This window comes from Protopterus annectens, chromosome 3.part0 (assembly GCF_019279795.1).
Source record: "Protopterus annectens isolate FY-2018-M chromosome 3.part0, PAN1.0, whole genome shotgun sequence".
NCBI classification, from domain to species: Eukaryota; Metazoa; Chordata; order Ceratodontiformes; family Protopteridae; genus Protopterus; species Protopterus annectens.
In genome coordinates, this window is record NC_056731.1 from 864,140,071 (window position 1) to 864,155,070 (window position 15,000).

Here is a 15,000-nt window from a genome sequence, read left to right on the forward strand (position 1 = left end):
TCCGGTTTGATTCTCGGCTGGGGTGCCTTCTGTGTGGAGTTTGCATGTTCTCCCTGTGTTTGTGTGGGTTTCCTCCAGGTACTCCGGTTTCCTCCCACATTCCAAAGACATGCATCTGGAGCATTTCTCCCCGGGCCTCTGCTGAAAACAGGCTCTGTGGAACCTAGTCGGACATTCCTGGTCAACAAATGTTAAATAAATAAATATTACACCTTTTGTAATGCAGGTATAAGATGTTATGGGGCAATATTTTACCCTGTTAATTTTGTCAAAAAATCTCACAATATATCTGCATACTGAACATTTTCCATAAGGAATAGTTCCACAAATATTAAGTGATACATTCAAATCATCACTAGGGGCAATAAATGCATTATGTACCACCATGTACTAACATTTCTACCTCTCTTATAAGATATAAGGGGAATTTTATACAACTTAATAACACCATTTCTACTATTAAGGAGAAAGGGCCAATAATACTTAACAATACTAACCACTTCCTGACTAAAAATATTAAAAGAAGTAACAAAATAAACTTTTCTTGAGTAAATGCAGCCTGTTCCCCTGGGTAAGAAAGAGGAGCTATTAAACTGCACTTTGCCAAGATGGGGTGGGGGATGGGGTAAGTAAACTTTGAGTCTTTACCGACTTTTTTTAATATACAAAATTTAAACTTTCTAACACCAGTCCAGTGAGAAAAAGTAAAAAAAAAAAAAAAAAAACACTGAAAAAAGCCTTTATTAACTCAGTTAGTGCTTTCATCTATAAGCAAGATTTCATCAGACGTTCAATGCACCATACTCCATACTTAAGTAATCATCAATCAAAGTCATATGTTCTTACTAACTATTTAGCCATCACAGTCTATGCTACGCTATCAATTTAAAAAAAAACAATGCTAGGCATTTTAAATGATGAAAACGTCTAAGGAGTTGCATGTGAGAATGTGTAAGCATTTATATGCTATTTTTTATAAGCGAAAAACATCTTTATTAAATTATCACGTATGACGTAGGCAGTCTTACATTTGTATAAATGAAAAACAAACCATATTAATACAACTTTAGTTGCAAACATTATACATCACAGACCCTGTTGAAACAACTGTAATTGCAAACATTGTACATCATTTATAATATCCAGTCATTGTTAGTTAAGTATTACATTGCTCATTCAACATCTGCCTTCCTTTAAACCTTGTTCCTCCTCTGTATGTATTGTTCCCACAAATCCCATTTTTCCTATGTAGTTTGCTCCTTCCTTTTCTAAAGATTCCCAGTTACAGTTGGTTTATCTCTGTTACTGTATTTGCTACTTCTAATAAAGGTGGTTTAGACTTTGATTTCCATTTTCTAGTGATTGCTTTTTTGTCAGCAATCATAATTAGACTCAGCAAGGCCTTACTATGTCTAGACAATTCTGATTCTGTATTGTAGCTCAAAAATCATTTCCTTAGTTACACCAATCTGCTCACCCAAAATCCCTGACGGAGCAGTCTGCAGGGATTCCTTGAAGTCTGCCAGCTCATTATACTCCCAGAAAATATGTTCCCAGTTATCTCTTTCTTCCTCATCACATCTCCAAAATCTGCTGTCTACCTGAGGAAAAATTCTTTGGAGTCTACATGGGGTATAAAAATACCTATGTAAACACTTCCAGGGAAAGATACTAAATTTTCTAGACTCTGTTGCATATTTGGGAGATATACATACATTCCCCATTGTCTCTTTGTGAATTGCTTATCCAATCTCTCTTCCCAATCCTTTCCAAGCTCCTCTGATTGATTCTTATAGTTGTCATACAATATTTTATATGCTCTACTAATTATTCCTTTTTTAATGGCAGCTCCTGATCAAGATTCTATTCAAAACTGTACCAGTGCTGGTCTTTCATTTAGGGTCCCCATATTTCTTTCTCTTTGCCAATAGAAAAAGAAAAATCTTGATGATTGGATGGGAAATAGGAAATTCACCCTGGGGATCACCTCTGTGGCTCTGCTCGACAGTGGCACAGGAAAATATTTTTTTGGGTGGCAAAAGCCAGGGTACCTTTTTGGCTGGGCTTGTATAGGCCCCAGTGCCGATAGCCTAGTACCTACCTATGAACCTATGAATACTCTGATAGCGATCCTTGATAAGGAAGGTAATCTCTAACCTGCAGTCCAAATATATCCTTGGCATCTTCCCATGTTATTACCTTTCTCTCTCTAGTTATTTTCTCCCAATGCCTTTGTTCCTTTGCCAGTTTTCTCCAATATATTCCAGCCCCCTCTTGCCTATTGTCTGTACCCCTAATTGCAGTCATCCCTATCATCAAAATCTCTTTTCTCCATTCCTGTACTGGCTTAGTAATTAAAATACTTTCTGCTACTTTATGAATATACTATTATGAATATACTATTCTGTATGATTATTGCAATTCTCCTTAAGGGTCTGCAGCCAAAATCCCAGTCTCTCCTTGCTTCATGAGCTTCTCCTCTGTATCATCATCATCATCATCATCATCATCCCTTTCCACTTTGAATTATAATTTTCTGCTTTTGCTATGTATAAGAGCCTTAACTGTGTTCCTCTAAAATATCCCTTCAAATCAAGTAATCCTAGTCCACCTTGTTCTTTTGGAAGAATCAACTTATCCTACTTGACCCTTGCTGTCCTCCTCTCCCAGATAAAATCCTTCAGTTCTTTTTTAATTGCTATCCACAACTTTTCCTCAGGTTGATAAAAATATGCCCGGCTTGTGTATAAATCTAAAGGGACTAAAAACATTTAACTGCTTGTATCTTACTATCTGTTTTTTATAACAAAGCTTCCAGTTTCTCAGTTTTTGTATGATCTTCTGTTTGGTCTCCTCCCACATATCCTTAGCTGCCACAATAAGTCCTTTTTAATCCATACTCCTAAATACTTCATTTTATCATGTCCCCATAAATATGGACATTGCTGGAACAATTCATGTGTAGGTACATAATTTATTGCTATTGCCTTTGTTTTAGCTTCATTAATTTTGCATCCTGAGAATATTTGATACTGTCTTAAAATGTTCCACAACACTGTAATGTCTCTGGTTTTGTCAGGTATAAAATAATATCCCCTGCAAACAGAGGCAGCTATTCTTGACTACCATACCAATTATATCCCGGAATTTCTAAGTCCCTTATTTTCTTTGCCAATGGTTGTAAATATAATACAAACAACAAAGGGGAAAGAGGGCACCCCTGCCTGGGTTCCTCTACTCAAACAGAAATTATCAGAGAGGACCCCAACCACTTTAATTTTCATCTCTGATCCTATATATATATATATATATATATATATATATATATATATATATATATATATATATATATATATATATATATATATTGTTGTCGTTTGGCTTATCCCGGTTAGGGGTCGCCACAGCGGAACTCCAGTCCGCTAATGATTGGCAGTAGATTTTCACGAACACCGAGGTGCCAGCTCGACATTCAACCTTCAACGAAGGCACGCCCATTTACGCATGTCTTTCAAATGCCCAATCAACCATGGGAAGGACATGCAGACTCCACACAGAAGGTACTCCCCACATTCCAGCCGAGAATCGAACGGGAGAACCTCTTGCTGTGAGGTAACAATGCTACCGCTGCACCACCGCGGCAGTAGATATATATATATATATATATATATATATATATATATATATATATATATATATATACTCCTAATCAGCCTTATAATTTTATTAAGGAAAGCAACTGCTTCCATTGCCCTGCTCATGAAGTCCCAGCCTACTCTGTGGAGTGCTTTCTCTGCATCAAGACCCACCAACAACAGTGGTATTTTCTTATATTCTGCTTCCCTCTGGATCATCAATGGTCTATTAATGTTATCAAATATTTGCCTACCATCCACAAAACCACATTAATCCATATATATCAATGTTGGCATCACTTTTGCCATTCTTTTAGCCATTATAGACATAAATACTTTATAATCATGATTTAGTGTTGAAATGGGCCTGTATGAAGTTGGATCTCATGGATCTTTTCCTCTTTAGGTATTACAACTATCACCACTTTCTTCCAAGATGTTGGTACTTCTCCTTCTCTTAAAATACTGTTAAGCAAAACCTTCGAGATCTTTATCAGTTTTTTCCCTCCTGGCTTCCAAACTTCTACAGGAATACAATCTATTCCTGGGGACTTTCCTGTAGATTTAGAGTTATCAGAAAACAGTTGCTTAACAGCAATCTTTCTAAACTCATACATATTACTGAGGTAATCCCTTATTTCATATTTAACATTCTGCAGTTGCTCCTCTTCTTGTTTTGTGGGATTCCATCTATTTGACAATACTTTAACATTCATCAGTCACTCTAAATAATTTTTGTTACTTCTTAACCATATCTCCCTTTCCTTCATTTCCACCCTAGTTTTAAACTCCATTTTAATTGTAACCCACTCCCTAGCTATATTTTCAGAAGAAATGTCTATCTTTTCTAATAGCTCCTGAATACTTCCCAAAACCCATTCATTAAATTCCTCTATTTTCAACAGAGAGGAGGGAAAGTGCCAGTGTCTCATTTTTATTTCATTACTTTGTGTTTTTATTTTATTTATTATTGATGCATAATCTGGAATAGTTACTGGGTGTGTTTCAAGACCTTCAATTAAATGCACATGTGTCCATGAAATGTAAATTCTGTCCAGCCTAGCCCAGCTTTTTTTTATCTTGGAGAATAATATGCAAATTCACTCCAAATTCCTAGTACTGAAGTCACATCTTCTATGTCAAACATTTTCATAAATTTCTTCAAAAATCTACCATCCTCAGTTATATTTTCTCTTCTTGGCCCCCAAACATACCTTCACTGTTGCAAATCAAATTTCAGTCCCCACCCATAAGTAATATTCCTTGCTGAAAGCTGATTATTTCTCCCAATATTTTCTTAAGCTCCATTATAGCAGTTTTCGGTGGAATATAAATACATGCCATTGGAATCCTCCTACCTTGCCAGTAGCCCATTAGTACTACATATCTACCATTATTATCTTTTTTCCCTCTTCTATCACTATTGGAGGTCTTCTTGCAATTAATATAAGTACTCCTCTTTTCCTTTGCCTCAGGTATTCCACTGAATAACCATCCTGAAAACCTTTCTTTATCAAATTCACATGTTCATTTCTCTCCAGGTGTGCCTCCTGTAGCATAACTATTTGCACTCTACATGTTTTATATAGTTCACTACTCTTTCTTTTTTGTACTTATCTGTGAGAACATTCACATTTAAAGAGATTACAGAAAGCATTGTTTTCTTATATAGTTATTGTTCCCACCTTTTATGTATAGCTGCTTTTTGTTAAATGTCTAGTTCCAACTTTTATGTTACATGCATGCATGTATTGTTTGGCAGTTTTGTCTTTTAAACAGTTGTTTTTTCACCATATCCATTTGGCCCTATGTCACATCTTACAAAACTTTTGGTTTTATTGAAAGCCCTAAAAAAACAAAAAACAACAAAACAAAAACATCCCAATACCACCCCCCCCAAAGCCTATAAACTTAATAACATGCAAAACTATGTACATTTTCAGAATTTGAAGTTTTACCTTCCTAATAACAAAAGTTCTAAACTGATAGCCACACAGACAGGCTAGAGTTAACCAAAAAGAAAGTTTAGTCATGCTATGATGGGTGGTACAGCCTGTGCTTTGATTCTGTCGGTTTTGTCTTATCTTTATAGCTCTTCCAGCTGTGAAAACACTTGAATGCTTTCAGTAATCACTTTCTCCAAGCCTTTTCCCTTTATCAGATTGTCTTCTAGGGACATGAAAACCAGACACAAAACTGCCAACTATACATTGTTTACCAGAAAAAAGCCTTATAATATTCAATATTCTTCATCATTTACTTTATTTAAATAAGACTTGCTGCTGGATAAAGCCAAGGGCCTTAAACCAGCCATTCCCCTATGCAAGCATGAGAAAAGCACACTAATTTTTCTTTTGTCATGTTCTCTTAACCAGACTTTTCCTCTTTCCTCTCTCCTTTTTTACATTGCAGTGCCTACATATCTTAAAACTGAACAAGGAAAAAGAGAGAAGGGAGAAAGAGGAAAAAACATAAGCACCTGTTTATATTGATATCCCTGTTTCATTTAGAAATAACTGAGAAAACTTTACTTCATAGCTTGTAAAGTAAGTCATAGGCCATTAAAACAGTACCATTAAGAAAAAAAATGCAATTAACTTTCTCCCTCCTCTTCCCCTCTCCCAAGTATTTTTCCAAAGAGTAATGACATGAAGGAGGGTATATGCTTTAGATTACCCTACAAAGTTAACAAAGTCCATGAAAATGCAATATTTCCAGATCGTTTTGTTCTTCCATGTTTCACAAGTATAGTTATTACTTTGGAATCCCAAATTTGTCATTTTCCAAGTTAGTGGTTTTATTCGTCAAACATTAATAACATTTATTTTATTTATTTATTTTATTTTACATTTGTTGACCGGGCTAGTCTAGCTGGATATATGTCCATTTTCAGTAGAGGCCCAGGGAGAAAAGCTCCAACAGTCATTACAAGTTAAATAGAGAATAGGCAATACAAGATTAAAATTTATAAACAGAGCTAGTTAATACACATAATACACAAATATGATAGGAGCAAAAACTAAAAGTGTAATCATATGATGTATTAAAAACAAAAAAAAGTTTTTTTTTTTGTTTTTTTTTTATTATGAAAGTCATACAGTGTATATGTGATAGCATATATCTACATAGATGTTATGAAGAGGGAGAGCTATCAGGATATAGGGAGAAGAGAAAGAAAGAATCATGTAAGAAGAAAAGAGAGGAAGAAGGAAAGTTAATCAGGGTTGGTGCAGGAACAAAGCCAGTGTTTATTAAGATGCATTTTCAGTTGCTTTTTAAAAAGTGGGAGAGAGGATAAAGATGAGATATCAGAGGGGAGTTTGTTTCACATTTTTCCAACAGAAAAGAGGGAGTCACCTGCAGAGTTTTTGGGTTTGGGTATATTAATCAGGAGTTTGTTAGAAGAAAGTAGATATTTCAGGTTTTTGTATGGTGAAATGAGGTTAGAGAGTATTGGTATTTTAGTTGGTTGGTATGGGATCTTGTGAGTCATTAAGAGCTGTTGAAGTACAAGCTGGTTAGGGAGTTCAAGTCAACCTAGTTGTCTTAGGTTCAGGCAGTGGTGAGTTCTAAATGGGGATCCTGTAGCAAATCGAGCAATATTAGAGTAAGATGTAGCTAGTTTCTTGAGGTTGTTTTTGGAGAGATTAGTGTAAAAGGGGGAAGCATACAGAAGAGTAGAGATTAGGTGAGATCTGGCTAATGTGGTCCTTGCTATGGGTGTAAGGAAGGGTTTGATTCTGTTAAGGGATCCTATTTTTTTATTAACTAATTTTATTGTATTGTTGATATTAGTGTCAAAGCTGAGATTATTGTCAATAGTTATTCCTAATAATTTTGTAGTTGAATCTGGAAAAATGACAGTACTATCAGTAGATGTGAGAGTGAAGTAGATTTATGGGTAGGTGAGAATAATAACAGTTTGGTTTTCTTAGGGTTGAGGAGTAGGCAATGGTCTAAGAACCATTGTTCAACAGAGGTAAAAGCTTTTTGGGTAAGAGCCTGAAGTTCAGTTTGAGAGGTAGCAGTACAGATTATAGTAGAATCATCTGCATATTGTATGCAGGTAGTATTTGGGATAGCTGATTGGAGGTCGTTAATAAAGATAGAAAATAGAAGGGGACCAATGATAGAGCCTTGAGGTACACCTAAAGAGATAGGAAGGAGATTAGATAGTGAGTTTTTCCAGAGTACTGCCTGCTGACAGTTTTCTAGGTAAGATGTAAACCAAGTTAAGGAAGGAGGATCAAGTGAGAGAGATTTTAGTATGTGCAGAAGAAGTTTGTGGTTAACCATGTCGAAAGCTTTAGATAAATCAATGAAGACAGAAGATGATAAATTATTGTTGTTACGGTTATTGTTGATGGAGTTGGTGAAGGAGAGTAAAGCAGTGGTGGTACTGTGGGAAGGTCTAAATCCATGCTGACAGTTAGCAAGTAGGTTGTTATGGAGAAGGTGGTTATGGATACATTTTTCCATGATTTTAGCTATAGGTGATAGAAGTGCTATGGAGCGAAAATTTGAGTAATCATTAGAGTTTCCCCCTTTGTGTAGAGGGATGATGTGAGATATCTTCCAGATAGAAGGGAAGATTCCTTCATTTATAGACCTATTTATCAGAATAGAAATGGGATAGGCAATAGCTTTGGCTCCCATTTGCAAGAATTCTGCAGGAAGTTTATCTGCAGAGGGGGTGGTAGGTTTTAATTTTTGGAGCAGTGATGAGATAAAGGAGGTAGAAATAGGTTGTAGATGAAGAGAGGGAGGTGGTTTTAAAGTGGGTAAGAGTAGCTTTGAGGTGTCAAGAGATAGGTGACTAGCAAGAGTTTGGATAGTATTAGTGAAGAAAGAATTAAAGTCATTGGCTATCTGTGTGGGATTTTCTGGGTTAGAGTCCTGAGGGTTAGGTGTAATAGACTGGCCTGGGGATAAAAGGTTATTAATACTGGCCCAGAATTTTTTAGGTTCCTTTTTGGAGGTTTGTTGTAATTGAAGGTAATAATTTTTTTGTCCGTTAGGATGGCTTTTTTTGTACTGTTTCTAAGCTCTCTGATGTTCTGGCAGTCAGTTAGATTCTTAGTGGCACACCATTTAGCCCAAGATTTGTTTCTGAGAATGATTTTTTGCCTAGTATTGTTGGTCAACCAGGGTGCTGCCTTAGCTTTGGTTCTAATAGTATGACTTGGGGCATGATGATCCAGGATAGAGATATTTTAGTGGGGAGCAATTATATTGTATTAGTTCAGCTTGAAAATGTTCAGAGTTAAATTTCTTTTTTGAACGTAATGTTCTATAAGTGGTAGGTAAAGTTAGGTTGGTTTTATGTCTAATGACATAAGTTAGTGAGTGGTCGCTTAGATCATCTGGAAGGATATCTGATTGGTGGGCTTGTTGGGGAGTATTAGTAAGAATCCAGTTTAAGGTGGTTTCATAGTTATTGGTTTTATTAGTTCTGATAGGACAATTGATGAGTTGTATAAAGCCATGTAGTTTTATATGAGAGGTGGGGTTTGTATTATTACACTAATTCCAATCAATGTTAAAGTCACCTAGGACTAATGTTTCTTGAGGGAGGTTGATGGGGAGTGAACTGAGGATACTTTCTAGTGTGTTAATGTTATTGCCTGGAGGGAGATATGCACAAATGATGTTTATAGATTTAGTAGGGTTGAGTTGTAGTTTGGAGCTGATAACTTCGGCATTATAATCTAGGGTAGAAATCAGATTTATAGTACTAATTTGGAATTGTGCATTATAGAGAATTGCTACCCCCTCCTCCCTGTTTGTCAGTGCGATCAAGTCTAATGATGTTATACCCTGGTGGGGTGATTTCATTGTCTTTAATGGAAGGCTTTAGCCATGTTTCAGTTAAACATAAAATATTGAATTGGTGGATTTCTAGAAGGGTATGGACTTCAGTAATTTTATTACAGATACTTCGTATATTGAGATGAGCAATGGAGAGAGAGTTGGTGGGTATGGTAGATGATAAAGAAGCAGCTTTGTTTTGATTTTTATAGGCATTGGTATTGGCATGATGTGGGCCAGGGTTAGGATGAATATCCATATCCACCAGTGAGTGGAGGAGTTTAAAATATTTAGGCTGGAGAAGTTTGTAAAAACAGTCAATTAGTTTCCTGGATTATTGTTTGCTAAACTTGAAGTGTGCTGGCCTGTGATATTTGGCTAGTAGGTAGCTGGTTTGAGTAGTGAGATTTAAGAAGGTAGGAGAGAGAGAGAGGTGTTATAGGTGTAGAGGTGTGTTTAGAGGGAAATGGAAGAGTAGAGTAAAGTGGGTATTCATAGGAGGTTAAGAGGTAAGTATTTACAAAAGAAGATAGAAATGCTAAGATAATCAGTAGTTTAAGTTGTAAAGGGGTGAATGTTGTAGACATTTTGATGATTGGGGAGATGAGCAAGAAGGTAGGAGGTAGATTGGAGGAACAGGTGAGGAGTAGTAGTATGACTTAAGTAATAGGGGAGGAGGTAGGTTACTTAGTGGGTGTGATGTACAATAAGAAGGGTTTGGCGAGTTTATGATGATATCTATCTGATTGGAGTGGAGTAGGATGGGGGTGTGTCTAGTAGTGGAATAAATGTAGGAGTAGTGAGGGTGGGTGGGAATTGGGGGCAGGGTAGGGGAGCGGAGTGAGCCTGAAGGGCGAACTAAGCGGGATGGAGCAACAGAGTGAGAGAGACCAGCTGAAAAAGTATCAGCCACTGCTGTTCACAGGAAGGTAAGTATGTTAATGGATATAAACCCTGTATAAAGTATTACTTTATGTAAGAACAAGGAAGACAAATATAGGGGAGTTATATCTCTTGGCTGGTTTAAGGTTAGGGAGGGGTTAGATTAGGATTCAGAGAGTATGGAAAGAGATTTAGGAAGCTATTGGGTAGTTACAGGCAGATAGAGGTAATGTTGGACATTATGGTTCAAAAAGATACAGGCTGTAGGAAGTATGAGTACTGCCACCTAGAGTAGAAAGGAAGGATAGCAATTAGAAAAGGAATAAGATAGGGGAGGCTAATTTAGGTAAGTCCTTTTTAGAATAAGCTACCTGGAGTTAATGGACTAGAAATTACGGAATGCAGGTGGGAGAGGGGGTGATAATGGACTGCAGTAGGCTGCTAAATCACACACACGGAAGGACAAACTAACATAGATAGGTATTTTTATCTTAATAAGTCTAGTGCAAGACTACATACATTCAAATGAGAACATAAATGGGGTCCGAACAGTAGTTGTTTTCCTTGAATGGCCCAGACTAGCAGGTATATATGTCCTGGAAAATCATCAGAGGGTTTGCAGGAGTGAATTCTTAGAGTCCAGATGCAGGGGGGGACCTTCAGGAGTGAAGTAGTTCAGATGAAAACATAGATGGCGTCCGAACAGTAGTTGTTTTCCTTGAATGGCCCAGACTAGCAGGTATATATGTCCTGGAACAACATCAGCGGGTTTGCAGGAGTGAATTCTTAGAGTCCAGATGCAGGGAGGGACCTTCAGGAGTGAAGTAGTTCAGATGAAAACATAGATGGCATCCGAACAGTAGTTGTTTTCCTTGAATGCCCCAGACTAGCAGGTATATATGTCCTGGAAAATCATCAGATGGTTTGCAGAAGTGAATTCATAGAGTCCAGATGCAGGGAGGGACCTTCAGGAGTGAAGTAGTTGAGATGAGAACATAAATGGGGTCCGAACAGTAGTTGTTTTCCTTGAATGGCCCAGACTAGCAGGTATATATGTCCTGGAAAATCATCAGAGCAGGGAGGGACCTTCAGGAGTGAAGTAGTTCAGATGAGAACATAAATGGGGTCCAAACAGTAGTTGTTTTCCTTGAATGGCCCAGACTAGCAGGTATATATGTCCTGGAAAATCATCAGAGGGTTTGCAGGAGTGAATTCTTAGAGTCCAGATGCAGGGAGAGACCTTCAGGAGTGAAGTACAGGAGGTGAGGGAAGCAGCGCTACCACATAGCCGGCTAACATGAATCAAGGCATATGGTTTAAAGTCCCCTACAAGTTTAACAAACTCCAAGGAAGTCCTATATTTTCTGATTTTCTTGTTCTTTTGTGTTTCACAAATATAATTATTGCTTTATTGCCCCACATTTGTCAATTTCCAAGTTACTAGCTTTATTCCTGTTCATCACTATGTGCCAAATCCTGTCACTGTTTCATTCCCAATGTATTCTTGATTCTTCCAGTTGACTATTATGTTTTCTTCCTTCTCTTAAGCATTTTCTGTTGAAACAGTGGAAAAGAGTTCATGGTCTCAGTCTCTCTGTAGTTCTTATCACCAGAAGGACACACAGCAGAAATTCCTTCTGTTTCACAGCTCACCCTTTGTTGGACAAACTTTTGTATTTCTTCCTTAGCATGTGCTTCATCAAAAATGTTTTTATTCCTCCATGGAGAAATATTTTGAAGATGGCTGGGTACAGCAGTTTGAATCTCATGCCTGCTTCTCGATATTCCTTAAATAATGGAATATATTTACTCCTCTTCTGCCTGGTGTACAATGAGTAGTCATTCTCCACAAACAATCTGCCGTCTCCCTCTTTTATTACTTTGTCATTCTGCCACAGTTTTTCAGAATCAACTCCTTCTGCCGATAAAACTGCATCTTTGCTATTAAAGGTCATTTGGAGCATATACACGATGTGCCCTTTCAGTTAACAATTCCTGTTGTGGAATCCCAGTCCAGTTGCTTGTTCCTTCCAGCTTCAATGGTACAGCAGAAAATCTCAAGTTTTCATCATGTGCTCCGTCCTTCAATTCTATTATTTGTTGAAACATCTCTTCTTGTGCAGTCTCATATTCAGACAGCCTTTACTTCATTTCATCCTCTAAGTTTTGTAGTTCTGTCACCTTATCTGAATATCTGTTTGATGCTTCTTCCATTTTTTCCCAGCTTTTTATTGTTTGTGTTGATATACTCCATCAGTGTTTCATTTATTTTAACCAGGTCTGTGTGCAGCTGCTTTATACTTCCCTTTAGGTTACTGAAAGTCATGTCTGGAACTTTCTTGCTGAACAGCTGCAGTATTTCTCCTAGTCTGCCTCTGGGATTCAATAAAGCGAAATTTCCATGCAGAAACTGTGTAGCTGCTCCTGCATGGGATATGGTTGCCAAGCGATTCATTAAACTACTGTTCTGACATGTATGAGTCGGCTTACACTGTTCCTGCATGGACACCACTGCATGTCTGGAATTTTTACTACTTCTTGCTGAACAGCTGCAGTATTTCTCCTAGTCTGCCCCTGGGATTCAATAAAGTAAAATCTCCATGCAGGGACAGTGTAGCTGCTCCTGCATGGAATATGGCCGCCGAGCGATCCAGTAAACTACTGTTCTGACATGCATAAGCCTGCTTACACTATTCCTGCATGGACACCTGCATAAAGCTAATTACCTCATTTGCTGGTGAAAAACATGCAAATGAAGTGAATTAGTGATTCAGCAAGCAGGCAGGCATCTGTGCAAGAATAGTGTCAGCTGCAGAAATGTATTTGGCTACTAGCCGAATACATTTCTGCAAAAATTAAAACAGAGGCATGAAAGCTCAAATAAAAGCATGTATTATAATCTTTAGGCATGCCAATGGCCAAATATATGGCATTGGCATGGAAAAGTGTTTCATTTTTCTAAAAATAAAACTTTTTTTGGCTGATCTCGGGCATTTAAACATTGGGGAGTGGCGAGCAAACGGGATCGTGCCTAAAATAAAGAAAAACGTGAAAACACAATTTTAAGGGAAATCTGCATTTTTGCCGTTATAGTCTATGGCATGCAGAATCAAAACAATACCAGGTAACAGTGGTTGCTAAGGGGAAAGGCTCTGGGGTAGTGCAGTAACTAGGCACTAAGGCAGTGAGGTTTGCAAATGAGGGGAAATTTACTGAATCACAAAAATATTCTAAGTGCCAAACTGCACCTAACCATGTTGGTGCTATAACATGATTGTGTAAGCAGGAGGAGGAGCAACAGACATGAAAAGGGGGTGTGTCATGCATGGTGTAAGCACATTGGAGCTCCATGGCCCCCAGATAAGCTTAGCTAAGTACAGATAAGCAAGGGGGTGTATCTGTGGCTGTATTGACGTATTCCATGAAATGAAGAGCATGTTCGCATTCAGGGAGGGACATTTCTTAGTGTTTATATTAGCTTAGTTTATTAGTTTACATTAGACTTCCCATACTCTGGAACAGGCTACCCATCTATGTCAAGCAAAGTTCTTCATTAGCACTCTTCAAGAAAAATCTTGATGAGTGGATGGAAAATAGGAAATACACTCCGGGATCACTTCTGTGTCTCTACTCAACAGTAGCACAGGAAAATAACTTTCTTGGGTGGCATAAGCCATGGAACCTTGTTGGCTAGGTTTACGTAGGCCCTTGGGCTGATAGCCTAGTACCTACCTATGAACCTATGAGCTAAGCAGGTATGCTCAGCACACACCGGCTCTAAAAAAAAAAAAACAGAAATACCAGGGTAGCATGCCTTGGGGCTTAAAAGGGGTGGAAATGGGAAGGGAAAAAAAGAAAAGAAGGAAAATAGCAGAATAAAAGCAACCAAGAACAAATTACATACCTAGCAGGTGAAATGCATCATAGTCAGCCAATCATACAGGCAGCATCCGCAGCACAACAGTATAAACTATAGAAACACCTTACAGTCTGTTTTTTCCCACAAACTCTGCACCATTGGTGTACACTTGTGGGGGAATTTTAACCGGAAAAATGTTAGGGGCTGCCATTGCTTTGATCCATCAGTATGTGCTAGAGGCTGAGGACGGTGAGGAGGATAATGCTGACAACCACCACAACCCAAGGAGGAGAAGAGTGTTCAGACCAAGGGTAATCTACCAGGGGCTACATGATTTGGAGATAGTAGTATGCTATAGGGTGGACAGAGACATACTTTAGCAAATCATTGAACTGTGCCAACCTCAACTCAGACCCACAGCCAACAGCAGGGAACCCATCCCATTGGATAGCAAGGTATGTGTAGCCTTAAGAATACTAGCTACAGGTACTTTCCAAAGAACTACTGGGGACATCATGGGGGTCTCACAGGCATCTGCATGCAGGATACTCCTCCATTTCCTGGATGCCATGCTACCACATGGTGGTAAGCACATTTACTTCCCCAGCACCTGGAAGGACAGGACCAGCAATATGCATTTCTTCCACCATGTAGCAGAATACCTGGAGGTACTGGGTGTGATAGACTGCATGCACATCCACATCAAAGCACCACCTGGTGAACAGGGTAGGGTCTACATAAACCGCAAGGAATTCCACTCCATCAACTGCCAGGTCATATGCAATGCCCAGAGCATTATCGTGAATGTGTGTGCTG